Raw genomic sequence first — 12,852 nt, forward strand, 5'->3', positions numbered from 1 at the left:
TGGATTTATGTTGAGGTCCTTGATCCACTTGGACTTAAATTTTGTGCACGGTGATAGATATGGATCTATTTGCAGCCTTCTACATGTTGATATCCAGTTATGCCAGCACCATTTGTTGAGGATGCTTTCTTTTATCCATTGTGCACTTTTGGCTTCTATGTCAAAAATCATATGTTCATAGATGTGCGGATTCATGTCAAGGTCTTCAGTTTGATTCCATTTGTCCACATGTCTGTTTTTATGCCAGTACCAAGCTGTTTTTATTACTGTAGCTCTATAGTAGAGCTTGAAGTCAGGGATCGTGATGCCTCCAGAGATGGTGTTATTGTACTGGATTCTTTTGGCTCTCCTGGGTTTTTTGTTTTTCCATATGAAGTTGAGTATTATTCTTTCCAGGTCTGTGAAGAATTGTGTTGGTATTTTGATGGGGATTGCATTGAATCTGTAGATTGCTTTTGGTAAGATTGCCATTTTTACTATGTTAGTCCTGCCTATCCATGAGCATGGGAGATCTTTCCATTTTCTGACATCTTCTTCAATTTCTTTTTTCAGGGACTTAAAGTTCTTGTCATATAGGTCCTTCACTTGCTTGGTTAGTGTTACCCCAAGGTATTTTATGTCATTTGTGGCTATAGTAAAGGGTGATGTATCTCTGATTTCCTTCTCTGCTTCTTTGTCCATTGTATATAGGAGGGCTACTGATTTTTTTGAGTTGATCTTGTATCCTGCTATGTTGCTGAAGGTGTTTATAAGCTGTATCAGTTCCTTGGTGGAATTTTTGGGGTCGCTCAAGTATACTATCATGTCATCTGCAAATAGGGAAAGCTTGACTTCTTCCTTTCCAATTTGTATCCCCTTAATCTCCTTATGTTGTCTTATTGCTCTGGCTAGAACTTCAAGTACTATATTGAATAAGAATGGGGAGAGCAGGCAGCCTTGCCTCATTCCTGATTTTAGTGGAATTGCTTTGAGTTTCTCTCCCTTTAATTTGATGTTGGCTGTTGGCGCTGTAAATTGCCTTTATTATGTTTAGGTATGTTCCCTGTATTCCTGATCGCTCCAAGACCTTTATCATGAAGGGGTGTTGGATTTTGTCAAATGCCTTTTCTGCATCTAGTGGGATGATCATGTGGTTTTTTTCTTTGAGTTTGTTTATATGGTGTATTACATCGATGGACTTTTGAATGTTGAACCACCCTTGCATCCCTGGAATGAAGCCTACTTGATCATGGTGGATAATGGTTTTGACGTGTTCTTGGAGTCTGTTTGCCAGTATTTTATTGAGTATTTTTGCATCAATGTTCATGAGGGAGATCGGTCTGTAGTTCTCTTTCTTTGTTGTATCCTTGTTTGGTTTAGGAATCAAGGTAATTGTAGCCTCATAGAAGAAGTTTGGTAATGTTCCTTCTGTTTCTATTGTGTGGAACAATTTAGAGAGTATTGGTATTAACTCTTCTTTGAAGATCTGGTAGAATTCTGCACTAAAACCATCTGGTCCTGGGCTTTTTTTGGTTGGGAGACTTTTAATGACTGTTTCTATTTCGTTAGGGGTTATTGGACTATTTAAATGGTTTATCTAGTCTTGATTTAACTTAGGTATGTGGTACGTATCCAGAAACTTATCCATTTCTTTTAGGTTTTCAAGTTTTGTGGAATAGAGGTTTTTGAAGTATGACCTGATGATTCTCTGGATTTCCTCAATGTCTGTTGTTATGTCCCCCTTTTCATTTCTGATTTTATTGATTTGGATGCTCTCTCTCTGTCTTTTGGTTACTTTGGATAAGGGCTTGTCTATCTTGTTGATTTTCTGAAAGAACCAACTTTTTGTTTCATTAATTTTTTGTATTGTTCTCTTTGTTTCTATTTTATTGATTTCAGCTCTCACTTTGATAATTTCCTGGCGTCTATTTTTCCTGGGAGACTTTGCTTCTTCTTGTTCTAGAGCTTTCAGGTGTGCTGTTAAGTCACTAGTGTGAGATTTCTCCAACTTATTTATGTGGGCATTTAGTGCTATGAATTTCCCTCTTAGTACTGCTTTCATAGTGTCCCATAGGTTGGAATTTTCCTTCTAGTGCTTTCTGTAGGGCTGAGTTTGTGGATAAGTATTGTTTAAATCTGGCTTTGTCATGGAATGTCTTGTTCACTCCATCTATGGTGATTGAAAGTTTTGCTGGGTATATTAGTCTAGGTTGACATCCATGGTCTCTTAGTGTCTGCATTACATCTGTCCAGGTCCTTCTGGCTTTTAAAGTCTCCATTGAGAAACCGAGTGTTATTCTGATGGGTTTGCCTTTATACGTCACTTGGCCTTTTTCCTTTGCTGCTCTTAATATTCTTTCTTTATTCTGTACATTTAGTTGTTTAATTATTATGTTGCAAGGGGACTTTTTTTGGGGGTCTAGTGTGTTTGGTGTTCTATAGGCTTCTTGTATCTTCATAGGCATTTCTTTCTTTAAGTTGGGAAGTTTCCTTCTATGATTTTGTTGAATATATTTTCTGTGCCCTTGAGTTGGTATTCTTCTCCTTCTACCCCTATTATTCGTAGGTTTGGTCTTTTCATGGTGTCCCAAATTTCTTGGACATTTTGGTTCATGACTTTGTTGGCTTTAGTGTTTTCTTTGACTGATGAATCTATTTCTTCTACTGTATCTTCAACGCCAGAGATCCTGTCTTCCATCTCTTGCATTCTGTTGATTATACTTGCATCTGAAGTTCCCAAACTTTTACTCAGATTTTCTATTTCCATCATTCCATCTGTTTGTGTCTTCTTTATTTTTTCTATTTCCCTTTTCAGGTCTTGGACTGTTTCCTTCATTTGTTTCATTGATTTTTCTTGATTTTCTTTCAGTACTTTATTGTTTTCTTCCAGGACTTTATTGATTTCTTCTAATTTGTTTTCCTTTCCTCTAGTTGTTTTCAGTGTTCTTCCCATTTTTTTGTCTTTCCCTCTACACAAGCCTCTAGCTTCTTCATGATGTCATTCATAAGGCTGTTTTCTTTTGCTTCTTCCAATTTCTGATGTTCAGGTCTAGGTGTTGGAGGAGGGCTAGGTCCTGGTGATGCTGTATCGCTATTCATTTTGTTGTATGTGTTTCTGCCTTGACATCTGCCCATCTCCTTGTGGTTCATTCTTGGCCTTATCCGCACACTTGGTTCAGACAGAGCTGACAGATTCAGGAAGTCTCTCTCTCTTGTCCAGATGGGAGCTCTCTTGTCCAAATTGGAAGTCCGGGCCAGGATGGGAGCTCTTGTCCAGAAGGGAAGTCTGGGGCAAGATGGGAGCTGGGGGCTGGCCTCTAAGTCTCAGGAAGAGGCTGGGGATCAGGCGGATGGGCGTGGGGGCAGGGCGTGGAGATTGCAGGGTCTGCCAGGGGTCTTAGAGAAAGGAATCCTTCCCGGTGAGGCTAGAAGGGAACCTGCCCGGTGTCCAGAACCTGGGGCCCAGTTGGGCAGGTCTTCCCTGGAGTGGCTGGTGCCCAGGGATGGGGTCTGGGCCCAGCTAGGGCACTCACCTGTGCTCCAGAAGGGAAGTCCAGGGCAAGATCTTAGTTAGGTTTCTATTGCTGTGAAAAGACACCACAACCACAGCAACTCTTATAAAGAAAGCATTTAATTGAGGTGGCTCACTTACAGTTTCAGAAGTTCAGTCCACTATCATCATGGTAGGCAGCATAGCAGTAAGCAGGCAGACATGGTGCTAGAGCTGAGAGTCCTTCCACATCCACTCTTATTGACTCATTCACGCACAGTCACACAGTGACACAGACCTATACACACTTGTACGTTTCCCCTTGTGTTATGGCTATCTGCTAGGGAGGCTGATTTGAACTGTCCTTTCCTCAATTACTGAAGCAGTCTAATATTTACTTCAATATTCACAGTTTTACAGCTAAGAATGATACTAAAATTTCCAGTAACTAATATTTGTTGCATAATTTTTCGTGTCAATTGTTATTACCGAATCTCTACATGTAAAGAAACTAATATGCTTACCTTGTGTGTCATCCTGAGCATTGTTGCTCTTGATAACTGATCACAAGAGAATCTCTCAAAGAAAAGCTGGGATTTCAAACCCACAGTTTGATTTCCAGTCGTCATATATTAGGATATACACATAATTTGTCAAAACTCTTGGCGTAAACATGGATCACAAACACATGTGTGCCACTTTGTTGTTAAACTGTGATTCTCCCTCAGCCAAAAAAGTAATTAAATCTTATGGAAAAGAGAAAGATCTGTTCCTATAAATTATTATTTGTTATGAATTGGGAGCAAAAGTAAGAGTCACCATCACCTTCTAACTCCTTATGTGGAACCTGCTTGTGGTAGATGAACACTGAAATTTTTTTTCACCATCTCGATTCAGGTAGTAATAATCTCCCTTAAAAACCTCAGGTTATTGGGCTATTTGTGAAAGTTCTTATTTTTACATGTTTTCTACAACAGAGACAAGCTTGTATTTTCCAATAGAATGATACTAAATATATAGTAAACAATGAGAAGTATATACTGCAGAAGGAGAAATATAAATCAGCCAGTTTTAGGAAAAACAACCAACAAAAACAGGTTTGTGTTTCAGTAACAGTTAAGTAGCTTAGCAAGCCAAAGCCCCTTATTCTATTCTCCAAGCCTGTCTGCTATATCCCAGCCTCAATGGCCCGAGCAACTTTGCAGGCAATTTACCTGGCTTTAGGCCCTTCGGCCTCCCTGGCTTTCTCCACAGGATGAGATTGGTCCAATCTGCAGGGAGCTGGGCAATTGCCCAACCTGTTCTGTCTGTAATAACTGCAAAAAGAAAACATTCCCAACCTGGTGCTGACCTAGGATGGTTCTGCTCAGTTCCAGGTTCTTTGTGATTGGCAGGCCTGTAGCCTTCAGAAAGGCAACCACATAGCAGATAATAAGAAGATTGTTCTCCGTGTTTCGCAAGTGAGAAAAGCAGAATGGGCAATAATTTCGCAGTTGGTGCTGAATCCATGTCTCAATTCCAAGTGACGAGGGAGAAACATTTTTCCAATTCACTAGCAATAACTAGGTCCTTGGGAGGTGATATAAACAAATTAATTTTTTGAGAGGCTAATTTATAAGCTTTAATGGTAATTGTATAATTTTAGCTGTTGAAAACAACACTGTGATCAAAACATCCATACTGTGATGCTGTTCTCATCAGCAACACATTGAAAAGTCATCACATAAGCTGACAGGTCCTAGAATTTTCAGTATATACATAATTTAACGGTTGGTGGTCAGTGTTCAGTTGGAAGCTCCACTTCTGCCACACTCCCCCATCTTTCCAAACCCCTGTCCCTCTCAGAAAGCCCCCCAAGCGGTGGCTGCTCCCCCAGAGCTGCTGCAGACCATACCTATCGGGTATCTAAACTCTGGTCCCTAGACCTGCCATGTGATTTCTCCTCCTCTCTCCCCTACCTCACTTCTGGGAGGCTTGGCAGTCATCTGGGGGCACTTTGCTCATTAAACCTGGTCCTTTTGATTCATCTTGATGTGACTTATTTCATAGGCACAGAAACCTACTACCAGGGATGCAAACATACTTATCAGTCAGGCAATGACAAAAGTTAATTTATTATTATTATTATTATTATTATTATTACTGTTGTTATTATATTATCATTATTATTATATTCAGTGATAGAAACAAAAATCATAGAAAGTCAGATTTATAATACAATGTTTTCTACCTAATTAAAAACATAGAATCTCAAGTTAATTTTTAGGAAAAGTATAAATATCTCCTTTTAATTTTTATGTTTTGAGTAAACAATATCTTAGAAAGGAAGTCCACAATTCCATTGTTACCAATTTATTCTATGTACAGGATGGTATGAAAGGATCAGGAAATTTGTACTTTATCCAGCTAATTATCTCAGTCTATAACAGCCAAAGTCAATAACCCTTGTCCCCAGTGAACAGTCTCAGCTGAATTTTGTCCATAATTGCAAACTAGATTCAATACAATTTTTGAGAATATAAACATTTCCGTATGTTTTTCATTAATCCATTAATGAATATATCTCAAAATTGTTCATCCCGGGCCCCCAGAATGATGATGGCCATTAAAGTGGTAGGAACAAGCACTTATTGAATGCTCAGTGTGATCATGCCAAGTCATGTGATGAGGACTTCCTATGTATTCTCATTTAATTTTACAACAAGCCTAGGAAGGCAGGGACTTACCTGGCATGGAATGAATCCTGCTGTTCCCAAATATCTCTTTAACTTATCTATGTAAACAATTTAGTGCATATATTGCTACAATAAAATTTCTTCTGTGTATGTGTGAGTTCTTTTGAGTCAGTGTTTTTCTTTCTCTGAAAAGCAAATGAATTTAGTCCTTTTTTCTAATTCTTTTTTAGCATAATTTTTTAAATTTATTTTTTTGTTTTTCATCCCAACCAAAGTTTCCCCTCCTTCCACTCTTCCCAGTTCCTACCCTCCTCCACCCTCCCCCACCTCATCCAATCCTCCACTGTTTCTCTTCAGATATAGGCATGAATGTCAGCCAGCCATGGTATTCAAGATGTAGTGACACTAGGCATCTCCTAATAAGGCTGGATGAGGCAATCCTGTAGGAAGAATGGGTCCCCAAAGCAGCCAACAGAGTTAGAGACATCCCTTGCTCTCAATGTTAGGAGTTGTTTTTATTGATTCTTTGGGAATTTAATATGATGCATCCCAATCTCATCCATCTCCCAGTCCCTCTATAACCACCTCCCAACCCTGCAGCATCCCCCATCAAAAGAAAACCCAAAAAGAAATAATAGATATAAAGCAAAAACAAAAAACTAAATAAACCACAAAATAGAAACAATATCAACTAAAAAGCAAACAAATGTAACAAACAAACAAAAGCAAATAACAACAAAACTCTTTTTTCTCCTCTGTCTTTCTGCTCTCCATCACCTCTTTATCCCTCTCAGGTGCACTGGAAGTTGCTGTGTATCATGCAGTATACTCCTTTGTCCAAAAGGTTTCACTTGCAAATTGTTCATTGTGTAATGTGTTGTTGGTCAGGCTCAAGGCCTCTTACTTCCTTTTCCTTCCTTAGATTGCTATCCTGACTGCAATGTTGAGTGATGCTAAGAATTCATGAGTTTATATGTAATATTTAGAATGTTAAATAAAATTTCATTCTTCTCTACTTTATGAAAATTGTGACTTCTGTTAATGTTTCAGAAGCGACACATGTTGTGTATCATAATATATTTGGATGCAACCATTTCTGTCTACCTGTTTGGGAGAAGAGCATTAGCTACGTTCTGTATGACACTCAAATGGTTACCTGTTTTAACAACCTTAAGTGTTGGCTGGAAATAAAAGCAACTCTGAGGAATTTGGTTTCCCCATTAGTAAAAAGACATCTAGACAAAGAGATTCCACATTAATTAAAGTTAATGAGTAGCTAAGTTGCCAAACGTATGGGTCATGTACATCAGGGTGGAGTGAATTGCAGTAGAAATTATATTCCCACCCCTCTTGGAAACTGATTAGCTTTTAGATTGATTAGTTCAATACAAAGTTATGAAATACTGGGGGAAAAACAGGTTAAATTAACACAGCTCCAAATTCAACTCCTTACTTTTATGATTATGGGGTTTGTGACCTTGGAGAAAAGTATCAAACCTTCCTAAAGGCAAAATTGCTTCTAGTATGGTTGTGAAAGTAACATCTCTTCCTGATTAACAGAAACCATTGATTAGCTGGACTTATTCTATGCCTCAGCAAGCATCTCCTGACTAACATGCTCTACTATAGTTACTGCAAGTTACTACTCCGTAGCTCAATATTAACACACAATTCCTCTGTGAAACTGTTTTTAAAATTGCCAGTGTGATTCAGACGAAATGGAAGAGACTCCAGATTTTGTCATGCTCACAAAAACATTCAAGGGACTTTGGGAGTTTGGTTCATTGTGAAATTAGTGTGATATTTGATGATAAAGGAATATATACATTATTTAATGAGACAGGATCCAGATCAATACAAATTTTTTCAAGTAAAACTTATACTAAAAATATATGTTATTAAAGAAAAGCAGTAATAAAGAGTAGATTGTTTATAATGTCTCCAGAAACTACAATTATTATGTTTAGAGAAAGATTTAAGTCACAGTCTTTAAGTGATTTTTCTAAAGATCTATTCTTAGATAGCTATATTTACAACACAAAGTATGGGAAATCATGGATATAACAGGTAGCAGGACCAGTTTATGTACCAAAAGTAATTTAAGGTGATATGTGTGCCATGAGGTTCAAATCCAATTTGTCTAAATTAAAGGCCAGTGGTACCATGCTATTTTTGTGCTCTAGATATCATGTGAATGATTTAAAAAAATCAAGTGTTATAGAACTCAGGAAGTAATCATGTGATTTCTTCCCATTGATAACAAAATTTCAAAAAAACAATCAAAATTTCACATACACATATATGCAAAAAGTATAAGAATTTTACATCTTAATTGACCGCAAATGTGATTAAACCATTTGATGTAGAGATATTAGGGTATGGGTTTTGTAACTGATAAATAAACGAAGTTAAATAATAAAGAAAATGTTATTGATCTTTATGAATGTGTTCTTTGAGCTTCACAAATTTTATAAAATTATAATCATAGGAAATAATATATACCCAAGTATGTACTTGTTTTTTTAGTAACAATATTTGCATAGTAAAAGCAATATCATTTCCACTATAAATGCTGAACAAAGTTTATATTCAGCATGGAAAGGAAACTTTAGCTACTCTACTGAAACAAAGACCCTCATACTTTCTTTCTCAGCTGCTTTTTAAGTGCAATTAAATATATATACATGCATACATACACATACACATACACACACACACACACACACACACACACACACACACACACACACACACATATATATATATATATATATATATATATATATATATATATGAGACTGATCTTGAGAACTGTGAGGAAAGTGTATGAACATCAAAAGAAAATGGACAGGCATGGGAATACCCTACTCACAAAATTCTTGTGCTTGTTCCTCGGTGTTCAGAATATAGGAAATAGATCAAGGTGTAAATTATTAAAATTTATGTAAGGAATTTGATGAAAAATGTTGTACATATATATGAATATATTGAAGATGACTTCTTCATTTGATTATTATCATACCAATCTCATGAATTGGTCTTAAAATGCATAGTTGGATAGATGCAACAAAAGTAATTATACAGTAAGAAAGTATCAGAATATGTATAAGAGCAAACAGAAAATTATATCAAAAGTCATTTTAAAATGCCACCAGTCTAAAATTACTGTTTTGACTTCTATAAGGGATTTTAAAATTATTTCTTTTATTTTTTAAGACTATAGTATAATTACAACATTTCCCCTTTCCCTTTTCTCCTTCTAAGCCCTCCTCTTTTTTTAATTAATTTTGGTTACATACATATAGGTAACATATGTTTTAAGCATTTAAATATATAAGTGTATGTAGGTTTTAAAAACTGGTGGTTACACTGTATGAAATATGTTTTTCAGCAGAAAAGTATCCTCCTTTGTATCTGTTCAACATTTTAATATGAACTTAAAATTCTGATGACTATGGTTATTGAAATTACTGGAAATTTAGAAGACTCCTGCTTACACATACTGTAACTCAGACAGGAGGAATCCTGGTAATCAATAGTTACCAAAATATTATGGCTATTTTATGTTCTGAAGTACACTCTTTTCTTTAAAAGTGTATCATTTAAGAAAAAGGACTCAGGCGTGTTTCAGAGATCTTATTTATACATGAAGGCTGTCATAAAGTATGTAGCTGTAGGAAGTCAAGTATTAAGTAACTGTATTGTCCTCTCTATGCACATGAGGATGATTATTTGTATATGATTTAAATATTGTAGTGATGGGAAGATCTTTACATTGCATTAGTAGGCAATATAACACCTACATGAAAAGGAGCCAGTCTCATGGCAAATTGCCTGGATCCTTTCTGAGCACTGCAACATCTATAATTTTCACTCATGGAAGATGGCAGTGTTACAACTTATCAGATATTGCTTCTGGTTTTGGTGCTTAAATCCTGGGTCTTACAGTCAATATTATGGATTAAGTAATATATTTCGTATGTATTTCCCCAAGCTGTCAGACATACTCTGGAATACAAAGGAAGTAATTAAAAAAACACCAGTGCCCTCAACATGAAAGTTTGGCAAAGAACACGAATCAATGGTTTCACAGCTGAGTTGACAAAATGTTTAGGTCTTTTACCCATCCCATTGTTTTCTACAATGTTAAAGTCATTTAAGTGTTTGGCTTTAAAAAAAAAAAAAACACATAAAAATGGAGTAAAAGTCTGCAAATATTAGAAGTATCCTGTTTTACAATCAATGAAAAGGTCAGAAAGGCTTTTGTACTAAACAAGTCTCATTAGGGTAGTTCATTAACACAATTAGACAAAACACATTCTCTAGTTTCAGCTATCTATTCATTTGAAAGCATTTTCTGCTTTGCTTAATCAAATTTAACATGGTAGCCTTTTCTTGGCTAAACATAATCAACATGTAAATTAAAACACAAAGGGGTCTCTGCAGGAACAAAAGTTAATTATTTAATCATTTCCCCCATATATACTTGGTTAATAGTTTTTAATTAATAAGAGAAAAGATAGAAAAGTAAATGTATCTTTAACAAATGTTTATCTTTGAAATAAAAAGTGAGTATAATTAATGTATATAATGGAAACATGGAACATTGAATTTAATGCCCAACTTTAATAATAATATGGATTTAGACTAATCAAATCCTGTCACTTCAATTGGAAATATTAATTAATGTTGATAAGTTGCAATACATTTTGGAATCCTGAGCAATAATTCCTGTTGTGATTCCTTTAAAAATTCCTGTTGTGCTTATTTTAAAAATATGAAATGGGAATATATGCTCAAAAAGATGGTAGTGGTTAATGATATTTTCTTTTTATTTAAGTGATCATATAATTTACTAAGTAGTTTACACTCATTCAAGCCTAAGTATTTTACATATTTAAAGAAAGAGACTAAACATTTATCTGATGATTTGTGAAAAAACTCTGAAAAAATTTCATTTGGAGTTTATGGTGCCTCCATTGACAAATACGAGATTTAAATTAACAGGCATCTGGAATTTAATCTTTTTTAAAATTTTTCCAGTTTAGTGGTATATAAAATTTTAAAGCATGTCCTTGTCCTAGTGATTTTCTTCCATCTATGTTTTAAGTTCTCTAAATTTTAGAATTCAGACTTTTTTGTTTGCTAGTTGTTTTATCCCTTTTGGTTAATTTGGCTAAAAGTTAGTGGTTCTTTTTCAAAAAACCAAATCTTTGTTCCACTCTTTCCTTGTGCTTTTTTCCTGTTTTATTAATTTCTTTCTGGATCTGTGTTATTTCTTTATCTACCGCTTTTGGGATAGATTTGCTTTTATTTTGCCAGTGTCTCCATGTTCATCATATACTTATCTGAGATCTCTGATTTTTTGATGTAGAGACATAAGTTGATAAACTTCTGTCTTATGACTGCCCTCAGTCTACCCAACAGGTTTCAGGATAATGTGTGTTCATTTTCATTTAATTCTAGGAATTTTAAATAATTCTTTTTGTGTTTTTAGGGGTTTGCTTATAATTCAATAGTGTGTTTTTTAATCTGCCTGTTTTTTATATTTTCTGCAATGTTTTGACTGATTTCTATCTTTATTGCATCGTGTTAGATAGGACACAAGATGTTACTTCAGTTATTCTGTACTTATTAAAACTTTTGAAATGTCCTAATACATGATCTCTTTTAGATGGATTCCATGAGCTACTAAGAATGTGAACTCTTGAGCTGTTTTGATGGAAAAGTTCTGTAAATGTCTTTTGGGTCCATTTGATCTATGATGTCATTTAATCCATCTGTCTAATGGTGGAAGTGAGATACTGAAGTCTCCATTTATTTATGTGTTATGGTTTATCTATAACTTTAAGTCCAGCAAGTAAAAGGTATGACTGTTAAGTCTATCCTAAGCTCTTTCTATCTATTGAAGCACATTATAGATACATTTATCTCTACCTTGATTTTTCTAACATCTAAATATATTTATTATTATACAAAATTGCTGAGTTGAAATAAACACTAATAACCTTTGTTTTATTTTATTTGGTACAAGTTTATAAAATATAAATTGAGTTTTTCAAATCTGAGAATCTCTTGGATATGAGTACTATGACTATAGTCACTAAAAATTCGTTTCAGTTATTTACTTGGCAACACATTCTGTTATCACTCACTTGTAGAATAATGTTAGTGTCAGCGTCAGAGATCTCAATGGGTGAGGTGTTTTATTCAGTGTTTAAATCAAGCACTCCATCACTTAGGAGTGTTTTTCAGAGTTCGACAGGACACATGCCATAACAACATGAGTACACACATTATACATGTCTCAGAAGTATGAATGCAAAACTTTTACCTATGGAAAGAGTGTTTTTCCAGATGCCATGAGAACATTGCAAGGGCTCTTAATTAGAAGATCAATTAGAAGCAAGTAACTTTTCAGTGACCCCTTTAAAAATTGTATTGCTTTCTTGTCTTGACTTATGGTACATCTTGTAAATTAAGATACTATGATGCTCTCCAATAATTTACAATGAAGAGAGGAATAAACTTACCCTAAGAGTATGGTAGAATCTGCACTAGGCTTAGACTTGCTTTCTAATTCAGTAACAGGCTGCTAAGGGAAATTTGTAACATAATAGCATGTGAATTTCAAGGCATTGTCTTTCTAAATCATAAAATAACATAATTATGCAGTAAAATGCACAAATGTGTTTATGCATGTGTTCA

The sequence above is a fragment of the Peromyscus californicus genome, unplaced genomic scaffold (assembly GCF_007827085.1).
Source record: "Peromyscus californicus insignis strain IS unplaced genomic scaffold, ASM782708v3 Scaffold_13__1_contigs__length_99412109, whole genome shotgun sequence".
NCBI lineage: Eukaryota > Metazoa > Chordata > Mammalia > Rodentia > Cricetidae > Peromyscus > Peromyscus californicus.